The sequence below is a fragment of the Schistocerca serialis genome, chromosome 6 (assembly GCF_023864345.2).
Source record: "Schistocerca serialis cubense isolate TAMUIC-IGC-003099 chromosome 6, iqSchSeri2.2, whole genome shotgun sequence".
NCBI classification, from domain to species: Eukaryota; Metazoa; Arthropoda; class Insecta; order Orthoptera; family Acrididae; genus Schistocerca; species Schistocerca serialis.
In genome coordinates, this window is record NC_064643.1 from 164,987,554 (window position 1) to 165,001,045 (window position 13,492).

A 13,492-nucleotide genomic window follows, 5' to 3' on the forward strand; every position below is an offset into this window, starting at 1 on the left:
GTCAATCAGTTAAAAATAAACTACTGTACTACAATTCTTCCCCCCCTCCCCTCCCCCTATACATACTTCTTTATGTGTCTAACCTCTTGCTTCCCAAAGCATTTGTGCAGTGTTAGCTACAGCACTAAAGCTATACGGATCTTTCCTCTTCTACACTTCAGAAATTGATAGGCCTTTGCTTCCTCAACAATTGGCCTCTGTACATAGTCTCTGCTTTTCTTTTCCATCCTCGAAGCAACAATTTGCTGAGGTCTGGTCAGACACCATGCTCATGTTCGACCATTCCTTCTGTTGGGATACAATATTCCTTTCATTATTGTTTTGGACATCCTGTCACCTGCCACTGTCACATGCACATCTTCCCTATGTGTTGAGTGCTGTGTCACCCCTTGGTTGATTTTAGTACGATCATATGACCCACCACATTCTGGTTTTAATGCTGGTATTACTAAACAGTGACTATAAAACACCCAGTGTGATGCTTTACGGACACACACACACACACACACACACACACACACACACACACACATACACACCCACCCACAAAATCAGCAACTAATTTGAGCACACGTATCTGACCATTTCACAGCACCATTACATAACAAAGCTATTCAAGGACTCTGAAATAGGATTATCTGAGGATCATAAAATATCTTCCCTTCCCTCCATGCTTCGATAAGTGCCGAAGTGGTAAGGAATACCACTCAATCCATGATAAGATTGCAGCGCTGCATTGATACCAATGGTCATCACTTCGAACACCTTCTGTAAATGGACGTTCATGCCACTTGTGTGACCTTCGTTGACCTTCAAGGACCTTACTGTTACACTTCATTGGATTCGTCTCGATTGCTGCTATCAAAAAATAAGTACCAAACTACAGCACCCCATTTAAAAAAATAAATTTGACCTTCATATCTCTGAAGCGGCCCCCACTAGCAACAAAAAACCAACGTCATATTATGACCCCCACTGTCCCATGCAACATTTGTCCCACAAACGTTTCAGCTACTACCATACATGGCAATAGTAAGAGACACCCTGCATATTGAACCGCTGCCTGAAAATCATTTCTGTGCATTGAATAAGAAAGAACTTGAAAAACTTTCATGATAATCTTTTTGGTGAAGCCAATAGATCTAGTTGCCGAAGTAGCGACTAGTTGACGCAGAGATTTCGGGACACCGAGACATGAAGGCGTAATACCACTATTTATTTGCCATGTCACTTTTAAGTCTACGGGTAATTCCATTCACTTCTGCCAAGTCAGCTGGAGAACATCGAAACACGCGAAATTCGAGTGGCAGAAAATGAGCCACCAGTTCGCCCTGAAGCACCACAGGCGAGTCTGTACCACGTGCAAATTCTTCAAAATCACGTGACTTGACATTTTGTTCTCCAGTCTCGTCTCATAGTCGGGCTTTGGAGCACAATACGTCCTGCATATTTCGCTTATGCCAGCATGGCCATTTTAGAAAGCATCAGTAGCCATCTCTATGTCTTTCTGGCACCATAAATAACTTTTCTTCGGTGCCTCCGCCTGCAAAATTGTAATTTTGTAGAAAAACTGACAATCTGACAACATCACTCTTAATGATAACAATAATTATAATTATAATTATAATTATAATTAACTCCTATTGCGTCAATGAGGCTCTAGTGAGTAAAGGGCCACGTTTTTATTCCGGCTTAAAAAAGATGCTCTCCAATCCTTTTTAATTACGTGATTGCCAAATAACTTGTCTTATGAGTATCTATTTAAATAAAATGACACATCAAATGGAGTGTAGTAAAACAATCTTTGAAAATGGTCATTATACACTGAAGCGCCGAAGAAACTTGTATAGGCACACGTATCCAAATACAGAGATACGTAAACAGGCAGAATACAGCGTTGCGGCCGGCAACGCCTATATAAGAAAACAAGTGTCTGGCACAGTTGTTGGATTGGTTACTGCTGCAACAATGGCAGGTTATCAAGATTTAAGTGAGTTTGAACGTGATGTTACACTCGCCACAGCATCTCCGAAGTGGCGATGAAATGGGGATTTTCCCGTATGACCATTTCACGAGTATACTGTAAATATCAGGAACCCTGTTAAACACCAAATCTCCGACATCGCTGCGGCCGGAAAAAGATCTTGCAAGAACGGAACCATCGATGATTGAAGAGAATCGTTCAACGTCACAGAAGTGTAACCCTTCAAATTGCTGCAGAATCAATGCTGGGCCATCAAGAAGTGTCAGCGTGCGAACCATTCAACGATACATCATCAGCCAAAGGCCCACTCGTGTATCCGTGATGGCTGCCCGACACAAAGGTTTACGCCTCGTCTGGGGCCGTCAACACCGACATGGGACTGTTGATGACTGGAAACACGTTGCCTGGTCGGACGAGTCTCGTTTCAAATTGTATCGAGCGGATGGACCTGTACGGGTAAGGAGACAACATCATGAATCCATGGACCCTGCGTGTCAGCAGGGTACTGCTCAACGTGGTGAAGGCTCTGTAATGGTGTGGGGCGTGTGCAGTTGGGGTGATATGGCACCTCTGATACATCTAGATATGACTTTCACAGGTGACACGTACGTAAGCATCCGGTCTTATCACCTGCATCCATGTCCATTGTGCATTCCGACGGACTTGGGAAATTCCAGCAGGACAACGCGCCACCCCAAAAGTCAAGAATTGGTACAGAATGGCTCCAGAAAGCACTCATCTGAGTTTATACACTTCCGCTGGCCACCAAACTCCCCAGAAGTGAACAACATTGAGTGTAACTGGTCGCACACGAAATCTAGATACAATCTAATACATCTTCTGTTCAAATGGTACAAATGGTTCTGAGCACTATGGGACTTAACTTCTAAGGTCATCACTCCCCTAGAACTTAGAACTAGTTAAACCTAACTAACCTAAGGACATCACACACATCCATGCCCGAGGCAGGATTCGAACCTCCGACCGCAGTGGTTGCGCGGTTCCAAACTGTAGCGCCTAGAACCCCTCAGCCACTCCGGCCGGCCCATATTCTGTACAAAAGGCAGCCATGAAGCAGACAGTTAACTGAATATGTTAGTGTACATTTAATGGGAGGTGTAATTTATGAGACTCTACCCCATATGGATACATTCTTTGCCGCGTGTTTATGAAGAGGGAGTAATAGTAGTTCCTTTGTTCACATTTTGTGTCGCTACAGTGGCCACTGCGGACATTACTCAGTGAATTGCCATGTTATGCAAGTGAAAGATCAGAACCGGCGCATAGAGAGGAATATGCAGACAAAGTGGCTGTTGCAACACCTCTCCCCGTTGTTGTCTCAGAAGTAGGGAGGCTGTGAAACAGGTTCCTGCCAAGGCTACTTGTCTCGATGATTTATAATGGAGTCCGAGTGCGTGTAGCGCCGTCCACTGAAGGCCGCCAGATTCGCGTGGCAGCTGAGCTGCAGGGGAACCGCTTTTTGGCTGCCACTGCACCTCGATGATCCGCTCGCAGTCGCAGCCACGAACTGTCCGCCAGGGGCCTTGTAGCGTACGTGCCGTCGAGTGGCTCAAGAGGTACAGCATCTGTGCAATGGCCCACCAGCACTTGCATTCGGTTGCCTTTGTACTCTTGCGTTCGGAGGTCCGTCGTCAGGCCACGAGTGGCCTACCGGGGCCATCCGACCGCCGTGTCATCCTGAGCTGAGGATGCGGATAGGAGGGGCGTGGGGTCAGCACACCGCTCTCCCGGCCGTTGTGATGGTATTCTTGACCGAATACGCTGCTATTCGGTCGAGTAGCTCTTCAATTGTCATCACGAGGCTGAGTGCACCCCGAAAAATGGCAACAGCCTGTGGTGGCTGGATGGTCACCCATCCAAGAGCCGGCCACGCCCAACAGCGCTTAACTTCGGTGATCTCATGGGAACCGGTGCATCCACTGCGGGAAGGCCGTTGCCCTTAAGTGTAATAGGGATCGCTAGAAATAGTGTCTCTGCGAATGACCGTTAAAAATTTCCAGTAACCCAGAGTTAGCGAAGTAGTACTACCGGTTTAAACGAGCACCCAATTCAAATATAACAAAAATGTGCACAACAGGTCAAAAATTAGTTAGCTCGAAAGACATCAGGCCAATCTCGTGTAACATCGTCTCTAACCTTGATTGTGACGTCAAGCCGGTTAGGGATGGAGCCCAAAGTTTTCTTCAGGTAGAGAACGTGGGGTAAAGTTGCCAAAGCGGGAAAAGCGCCATTGCACAATTTTTGCCCTCACAAGTGCGGCTGTTTGCCGAGAAGACGCCCAAAATTAAACCAATAAAGCACTACTTCCCCGTCCTGTGTGTAATTCACAATATAATCGTACAAACTGTCAACAGATGTTCGTACGATCGGATCATGCACGGGAGATGGCATTCCGGTCAACGGAAAACCATGGCGACGATGACGTCCTTTCTTTGGGGTGTTGACCCCCACACATTTCGATGCAACTCTCAGAATTTCTCTAGAAAATCGACTTTGAAGTTTCCCTGACCATAATGATAAAAAATACAAAAATCACATTGCCGTATAGTCTCCTTGTTAGTCGTGCTTGATCGTTCGTTCTGGGTAGAATGTCCCCCAGACTTCTATCTGACCCTGTTGACGGTTCCGAATCGCAAGAAATATTCGGTCTGCACTATTACTGCCGACCAAGACTAGTCTCCCTACAACAAGCCCGATATCTGGCCTTAAACCCAGAACAAAACCTATAACATCTCCCATATGATTAACTGCAAGGATTCCTGATGCCTCAGCAGCTGCATTACATCTACATCATTTGTACTGCAGTACATAACAATTGACTTGCGTGGTAGACAGCAATACGTGTGTTGCTCACGACAGCTCTGAGGCAGGTCTGTTTCTTGCGGTGCCAACTACATAGAGATTGGTCCATGCTGAAATGTGCTCTTCAAATACTTATTTGGAATTTTTAAGCTACAATTTAGAGTGTTTAGCCGTTATTGCCAGACCGAAGTAGTTAACACGCTCATTTTTAAATGAGATATAAACCATCCATATTACAAAACGGCTAAGATAATCACCAGATATCAGTTGGCTATCTACTGCTTTCAGGGACAACAAAATCTGGATTTTCCTTGTTTTATCATGTAATTATCGATGATCTTACCTCACAGGCAGCATAACCTCAAACTCGGACTCTATTAAGCTAGAAATTTATAATGAGGAGCCAAAGAGACTGGTACACCTACCTAATATTGTGTAGGACCTCCACGAGGCAGCAGAAGTGCTGCGACACGACGTGACATGGGCTCGACTAATACCTGAAGTAGTGCTGGAGGGAACTAACACTGTGAATCCTGCAAGGCTGTACTTAAGAGTACGACAGGGGTGGAGCTCTCTTCTGAACAGCAAGTTGGAAGGCATCCTAGATACGCTCAATAATGTTCGTGTCTGGGGAGTTTGGTGGCCAGCGGAAGTCTTTAAATTCAGAAGAGTTTCCTCGAGCCACTCTGTAGCAATTATGGACGCGTGGAGTGTCGCATAGTCCTGCTGGAATTGCCCGAGTCCGTCGGAATGCACAATGGACATCAATGGATTCAGGTGATCAGACGGGATGCTTACGTGTCACCTGTCAGAGTCGCACCTAGGCGTCTCAAAGGTCCCAAATCACTCCAACTGCACACGCCCCACAACATTACAGAGCCTCCACCAGCTTGAATAATCCCCTGCTGACATGCAGGGTCCATGGATTCACGAGGTGTCTCCACACCCGTACACGTACATCCCCTCGATACAACTTGAAACGAGACTCGGCCGACCAGGCAGCATGTTTCCAGTCATCAACAGTCCAATGTCGTTGTTGACTGGCCCAGGCGAGGCGTAAGGCTTTGTGTCGCGCAGTCATCAAGGGTACATGAGTGGCCCTCGGCTCCGAAAGCCTAAATCGATAATGTTTCGTTGAATGGTTCGCACGCTGACACTTGTTCATAGCCCAGCACTGAAATCTGCAGCAATTTGCGAATAGGTTGCACTTCTGTCACGTTGAACGATTCTCTTCAGTCGTCGTTCGTCCCGTTCTTTCAGGATCTTTTTCCGGCCGCAGCCTCGTGGATGATTAGATGTTTTAGCGGATTCTTGATAGCCACGGTCATACGGGAAAATCCTCACTCCGTCACCACCTTGAGATACCGTGTCCAATCGCTCGTGCGCCTACTGTAACACCACGTTCAAACTCACTTAAATCTAAATAACCTGCCAGCAGTAACCGATCTAACAACTGTTCAAGACACTTGTTGTCTTATATAGGCGTTCCCGACTGCAGCGCCGTATTCTGCCTGTTTACATATCTCTGTATTTGAATACGAATGCCTACACCAGTTTCTTTGGCGCTGAAGTCTAGAATGATAGCACTTAGCGATGTGCAACAAACTTTACACATAATTTCAAACTTTTTATCTCTGACACTCCTCTCTCACTCCCACATAAAATAATGAAACATCAAAAGTTTAACACTTACTTCACAGTCGCTGTTCAATCAGTAAAAATTCAACAATAGGGATGACGTTCTAATTTGTTAATTCTGCACTAGTAACGCTATTCGCAACGCATGTCACAGACAATATTCACGTATGATATTGAATCTAACCACAAAATTATGTCATTTTAGGATACATTGTTAAGAAAACACGGCTTCGTAAACACTGAGAACTGCGAAACAGTAGATTTTCTTAAGACGATTCTTTAATGATCTGGGAATGGGAAGTAGTTATACAGGGTGTTACAAAAAGGTACGGCCAAACTTTCAGGAAACATTCCTCACACGCAAATAAAGAAAAGATGTTATATGGACATGTGTCCGGAAACGCTTAATTTCCATGTTAGAGCTCATTTTAGTTCTTCCACCTACGCACAATGAAGCACCTTATCATGATTTCATACGGGATACCACCTGTGCTGCTAGAACATGTACCTTTACAAGTACGACACAACATGTGGTTCATGCACGATGGAGCTCCTGCACATTTCAGTCGAAGTGTTCGTACGCTTCTCAAAAACAGATTCGGTGACCGATGGATTGGTAGAGGTGGACCAATTCCATGGCCTCCACGCTCTCCTGACCTCAACCCTCTTGACTTTCATTTATGGGGGCATTTGAAAGCTCTTGTCTACGCAACCCCGGTACCAAATGTAGAGACTCTTCGTGCTCGTATTGTGGATGGCTGTGATACAATACGCCATTCTCCAGGGCTGCATCAGCGCATCAGGGATTCCGTGCGACGGAGGGTGGATGCATGTATCCTCGCTAACGGAGGACATTTTGAACATTTCCTGTAACAAAGTGTTTGAAGTCACGTTGGTACGTTCTGTTGCTGTGTGCTTCCATTCCATGATTAATGTGATTTGAAGAGAAGTAATAAAATGAGCTCTAACATGGAAAGTAAGCGTTTCCGGACACATGTCCACATAATATATTTTCTTTCTTTGTGCGTGAGGAATGTTTCCTGAAAATTTGGCCGTGCCTTTTTGTAACACCCTGTATCAGGGCATAAAACCGGCTTGGAACACAGGTAACTAAGCAAATAATAGTCAAATTTGAGTGAAACTGCTCAGATGTGAGGAAGCGGGATGTGCGTCCTTCTGGTTCGTCATAAAAATGGGTTCTATCGGGATATCCGCTTTTTCCAAAGATCTAGCGAGGCTGGCTTTGTCCGCTGGGCGTAATTGACGGGGCCTCGTTCTATCACTCGCGCGTAGAGATATTGGCGATTTCAGTAATGTCCTACTGTACAAATCCTATTCCGCTGACGTCTGAATCTCGAGCCCACAGTTCAAAGAATCAAGTTCATTTGGTCTACTTCACAGATCGAAGATCTTTTCAGTGTGTACAGTAACATCCGCGTCCCAATCTGATGTGAGTATACCCTTATGATAACCATTGAGGGCCGTAGTATAAGAGTTCTGCGTAGTTTCATCTGATCATCTCTTGGGAGGTCCGCCCTCGGTAGCTGAGTGATCAGCGCGACAGAATGTCAATCCTAAGGACCCGGGTTCGATTCGCGGCTGGGTTAGACATTTTTGTCCTCTCAGGGACTGGGTGTTGTGTTGTCCTAATCATCATCATTTCATCCCAATCGCCGAAGTGGCGTCAAATCGAAAGACTTGCACCCGGCGAACGGTCTATCCGGCGGAAGGCCCTAGTCCCACGACATTTACATTTACATCTTTCGGGAGAACTGCGATACGTCCTTCCATTCCCGTAACACCTGATTCGTCAAGGGGAAGATAACGTTATTACGAGGTAGTTGTAATTTTTCCTCCTATCTACGTAATTCCGTAGCTCTCAATTCGTTCGAGCAATCAATCATTCATGATAGGAAACACAGTCATAGCTCAGTCACTCAAAATGACTCTGAAATTTTACTTGTTAGAATGAAATCAGGCGATGATTCTTCTTCTCTGCAGGCTCGTGCTTTGCGGCAGTCTGCTAATCTGTACAAATAAAATGCCTCGCAATTTTGGGAGCGTTGTATAATCAGTCGGGAAACCTCATATCAAGCGGATATTTGGCTTTGATGAAGTTTAACCTTCCGAAGTAGTAATGGAGCTCTTGGATTATTAAATGCAGGTTCGTATCCAGTCTTTCGGAAGTTCCCTTCTGATTAACAACTACGCAATATATCGGTAAATATCATTAATTCTCAAATTTCCAATACACACCTTTTATTTGAAGGAACAATCTATATATATATTTCCTTTTTAATCGTACAGTTTCGTCTCAGTTATCTTCTGTCATAAATCTCAATAATCAGATTACAGTTCTTCCAAACCAAGCTCAGGCTAATCGGCACGAAAACAATCTCGGAAGCTTTTTTTCTTCTTTTTTTTCTAACAACCACCAGAGAGAGTACTACAAAAAATACTTACGCGCTCATGGCATAGCTATTGTGTGAACTACTTTTCGCATGGATTCTGCGAGTATGAAGATAGAAAATTAGTAAACGTCATTCAAGGGTAGGGTTGTATCTGAATAATTCATCGAATATAAAGATATATTACATAGTCTAGACTGGTAGGAGAGACCTTCTGCCACGCTTTCCATCGCCAATGTTCTATCATTTGGGGCAATTATGGAGTGTTTACCTTAGCGCTTTGCAAGTGTATCCACCTGAAGCTTGCAAAATAATTCTTCGAGCCCATTCGTGAACAGGATGATCGTCGATAGAACCAGTTTGGTGGTGGTCGAATCCTGATGTGGAGGACCAGCGAGCTGGATGGCCATTCGAAGCTTCAGATGTTCGTTGATGGTTGGAGGGACACTGTTGAACGGCCACAAGTGTAGAGACGAGGCACTGTTACAACTTGTAAGACAGGTTTGCTTGAGGTACAGCTGGTCCAGACCTCCGCGACATGGACGACAGGAACGCGATAGCCCGTCTTTTTCCAGTCTGCCGGTGGTGGACACATCGCCAGCGACCCGTTTTGGTGGCGAGTGATGCGAAGCGTAATTATCACGGCCCGTTCCACCAACAAGTGAAAACCCCAATCAAGAAATTTAAATAATTTTATAAATATGACCGAAATACTTAAGGTGCTCCGGAACGCCCTATACTTGCAATGTTAAAATAACGCTTATAAATTACATCTTTCCTCACAAAGTATTTGAGGTAGGAAGTTGAACTTTTTACAGATTATTTATTGGAATATGGGCTATAACTTAACACAGGGATTTTACAAAATTTTAGTTCAGTTATTAAAGATGATTTTTTTTTCAATTGTAATGAAAATTCACAACTTTCTTTGCAATTTTTTATTTATATATTCAAAAATATACAGTTTCATGGAAAAAGGCTGTGTTAAATTATGCAGAAGGCACTGTGTAACATTTACTGAAAGTTTGAAACAAATATGTTTGGAAGATCCTTAGAAAACATGTAATTAGTATGAGAAAATAAAAGTTTTGGGAATCGAGCGACAAAGATTGGATTAACTTTTTAGTGCATTCCAGGTCCATAGGATGGATTATCTGCAAACTCCTCCTCCAGCTTCCTCTTGTTCCTCCTCCTGTTTACTCTTGCTTGTATTTCTAGACTCTTTACAGCCCTCTCTGCAGCCCGAAGGCGTTCCTTGTCTAAAGCAAGCACCGCTCGTTGTTGTGTTCGTAGATTTTGCTACCATTTTCTTCAGTTGCAGTTACTGCAACACTGTTCCAAAAGGTGGTCATGTATGAACACTTATCACACTTCAGTTGTATTTTACTAGCAAGTCCTACGTGCTTTATTATGGAGAGTTCCAGACCAACTTCACTACAATGAATACATCTTACACAGTTTGAAAAAATTCCTTTGAGAACCGACATATCAAATATTTCATTCACGTCCGATTCGCCCATAAAACATTCATAGTTTTCACTCATTGAACCAAGCTTCTTCTGTGAAGTATTTTCTTTCCCACTTTGACTGCTATGGGCAGGTGTACTTGAGAGGTTAGGTTCACTCACTTGGTTATCGTCTTTATTGTTTACAGTAATAACACATACCTTTGGCTTTCCAACATTTCTCCTTTTCTTAAAAGCCTTCAGAGGATTTCTAATAACTTTACTTTTACTCATTATTATACTTCAACAAAACAGAGACTCAAGAAACAGAACTAATTACGAATATTTTCGAGATAACGACAGAGTAAATAAACACGAAACAATCGACCATCACACCAGCGATATATATTGAACCATCACAGGTTAGCCACAACACATACTTTATGTCACATCACTAAAATGTACCTGATGAACACGGACGTTAATAATAGCACCATTTGACAGCAGTTTAACAGCGCCACAGTGGGTCACGCCCATGTAGAACACATTTCAAAAAAAATTTAAAAATAGCTTTAGTCTTCGGAATTGAATAAATTAAATATCTATTGAATAGTCTGCAGATTCAGAAAACGCAAAAAAGTAAAAATTGAACTTTTCATGATTTTGAGCCTTTCCGGAGCCCCTTAAGCTGTTAAGAACCGAAAGACCAAGGGCCCCAAAACTTTTGCATCAGAACTATGTTAATGTTACGAAAGTTTGGGTGAAATTCAAACTACTTAACACGTTTTTTGGTGGGGAAAAGTTATCTAGACAAAGTTATGATCAACTATGCTTCTGACCGTAAACAAGCTGGGTAATTGGCTGCAACTACAGTAGGAACAGCTGGTATCTAGATATATACTTACGGAAAAAAATCGCAACGCCAAGAAAGAGTTTAGCAATGTAAAAGAAAATTGATGGGAGTGTTTCTACATCTGAAAGATGACATCTATTCGGATTTCGCGCCAGTCGCATAAGAGTGGCGCTGGTAGTGAAATTATGAGGATGCAAATCAGGTTTGCTTTAAATACACGCTTTAACGGTCGTGAGCGTTAATTATCTTTGAGTTTCCAAGTGGTGAGTTGATGTTAGTTAAGAATGCCTTTAAGGCGACAAAGACGCCAGTATCAACACCTCACTGAGTTTGAATGAGGTCGTGCAGAAGGACTACGGGAAGCTGAACGGTGCTTCTGCGATAATGTAGAAAGAAGTGGCGAGAATATAGCCACTGTACATGGTTGCTGGCAGTGGTGGTTACGAGAATGTATGGTCGCAAGAAGACCGTGATCCGGCCGGCGACGTGGCACTACCGATAGTTCTAAGTTCCTATGGGACCAAACTGCTGAGGTCATCGGCCCTAGGCTTACACACTACTTAATGTAACTGCTACGTTTGCAGGAGAGCTTCTGTAAAGTTTGGAAGGTAGGAGACGAGGTACTGGCAGAAGTAAAGCTGTGAGTACCGGGCGTGAGTCGTGCTTCGGTAGCTCAGTTGGTAGAGCGCTTGCCCGCGAAAGGCAAAGGTTCCGAGTTCGAGTCTCGGTCGGGCATACAGTTTTAATCTGCCAGGAAGTTTCATATCAGCGCACACTCCGCTGCAGAGTGAAAACCTCATTCTGGAAACATCCCCCAGGCTGTGGCTAAGCCATGTCTCCGCAATATCCTTTCTTTCAGGAGTGCTAGTTCTGCTAGGTTTGCAGGAGAGCTTCTGTAAAGTTTGGAAGGTAGGAGACGAGGTACTGGCAGAAGTAAAGCTGTGAGTACCGGGCGTGAGTCGTGCTTCGGTAGCTCAGTTGGTAGAGCACTTGCCCGCGAAAGGCAAAGGTTCCGAGTTCGAGTCTCGGTCGGGCACACAGTTTTAATCTGCCAGGAAGTTTCATATCAGCGCACACTCCGCTGCAGAGTGAAAATCTCATTCTGGAACATCCCCTAGGCTGTGGCTAAGCCATGTCTCCGCAATATCCTTTCTTTCAGGAGTGCTAGTTCTGCTAGGTTTGCAGGAGAGCTTCTGTAAAGTTTGGAAGGTAGGAGACGAGGTACTGGCAGAAGTGAAGCTGTGAGTACCGGGCGTGAGTCGTGCTTCGGTAGCTCAGTTGGTAGAGCACTTGCCCGCGAAAGGCAAAGGTCCCGAGTTCGAGTCTCGGTCGGGCACACAGTTTTAATCTGCCAGGAAGTTTCATATCAGCGCACACTTCGCTGCAGAGTGAAAATCTCATTCTGGAAACATCCCCCAGGCTGTGGCTAAGCCATGTCTCCGCAATATCCTTTCTTTCAGGAGTGCTAGTTCTGCTAGGTTTGCAGGAGAGCTTCTGTAAAGTTTGGAAGGTAGGAGACGAGGTACTGGCAGAAGTAAAGCTGTGAGTACCGGGCGTGAGACGTGCTTCGGTAGCTCAGTTGGTAGAGCACTTGCCCGTGAAAGGCAAAGGTCCCGAGTTCGAGTCTCGGTCGGGCACACAGTTTTAATCTGCCAGGAAGTTTCATATCAGCGCACACTCCGCTGCAGAGTGAAAATCTCATTCTGGAACATCCCCCAGGCTGTGGCTAAGCCATGTCTCCGCAATATCCTTTCTTTCAGGAGTGCTAGTTCTGCTAGGTTTGCAGGAGAGCTTCTGTAAAGTTTGGAAGGTAGGAGACGAGGTACTGGCAGAAGTAAAGCTGTGAGTACCGGGCGTGGGTCGTGCTTCGGTAGCTCAGTTGGCAGTCTGCCTTCGGCAGTGACACAGTGCGGACCGTGTTGCCTGCCGGCCGCGCTGTGGTGCGCGCGCCTGTTTGTTTACGCCGGAGCAGCTTCGCGTGTGCGGTGTTGTGAGTCTAGAACGAGATGGAACACTCGTACAAAAAAACGACTTTGAAGTTCAGTTTTGCGAACGACTATACACGACCAAAGGCACACGAGATTGAACGTTTCTTCAGAAAAGAGGTAAAAATCGATCCACAGGAAATCGTGGGAATCAATTTATCGCTCGTTTCAAGCGTCGTCTATGTCAAGCTTGTTGACGAGGCTGCTTGCGAAAGACTTCTACAACGATCACCGAACGGGTATCGTTTCTGTCATGCCGACGGGAATGTTGGTGCGGTTACAGTCGATCACGCGGGAATGGGGATCCGCACTATACGAGTCTTCGAACTTCCGTTTGAGGTCCCGTCTGAACTTGT

At 44.8% G+C, this 13,492-nt stretch overlaps 2 non-coding genes across 2 annotated transcripts; both read left to right on the forward strand.

Moving 5' to 3' along the window:
• Positions 1 to 11,812: 11,812 nt before the first annotated feature.
• On the forward strand, positions 11,813 to 11,887 carry Trnas-cga (transfer RNA serine (anticodon CGA)). Its single transcript has one exon. It is a non-coding gene; the product is annotated as a tRNA-Ser (tRNA).
• An 827-nt stretch (positions 11,888 to 12,714) lies between these two features.
• Positions 12,715 to 12,789, forward strand: Trnas-uga (transfer RNA serine (anticodon UGA)). The gene has a single exon. It is a non-coding gene; the product is annotated as a tRNA-Ser (tRNA).
• Positions 12,790 to 13,492: the final 703 nt, after the last annotated feature.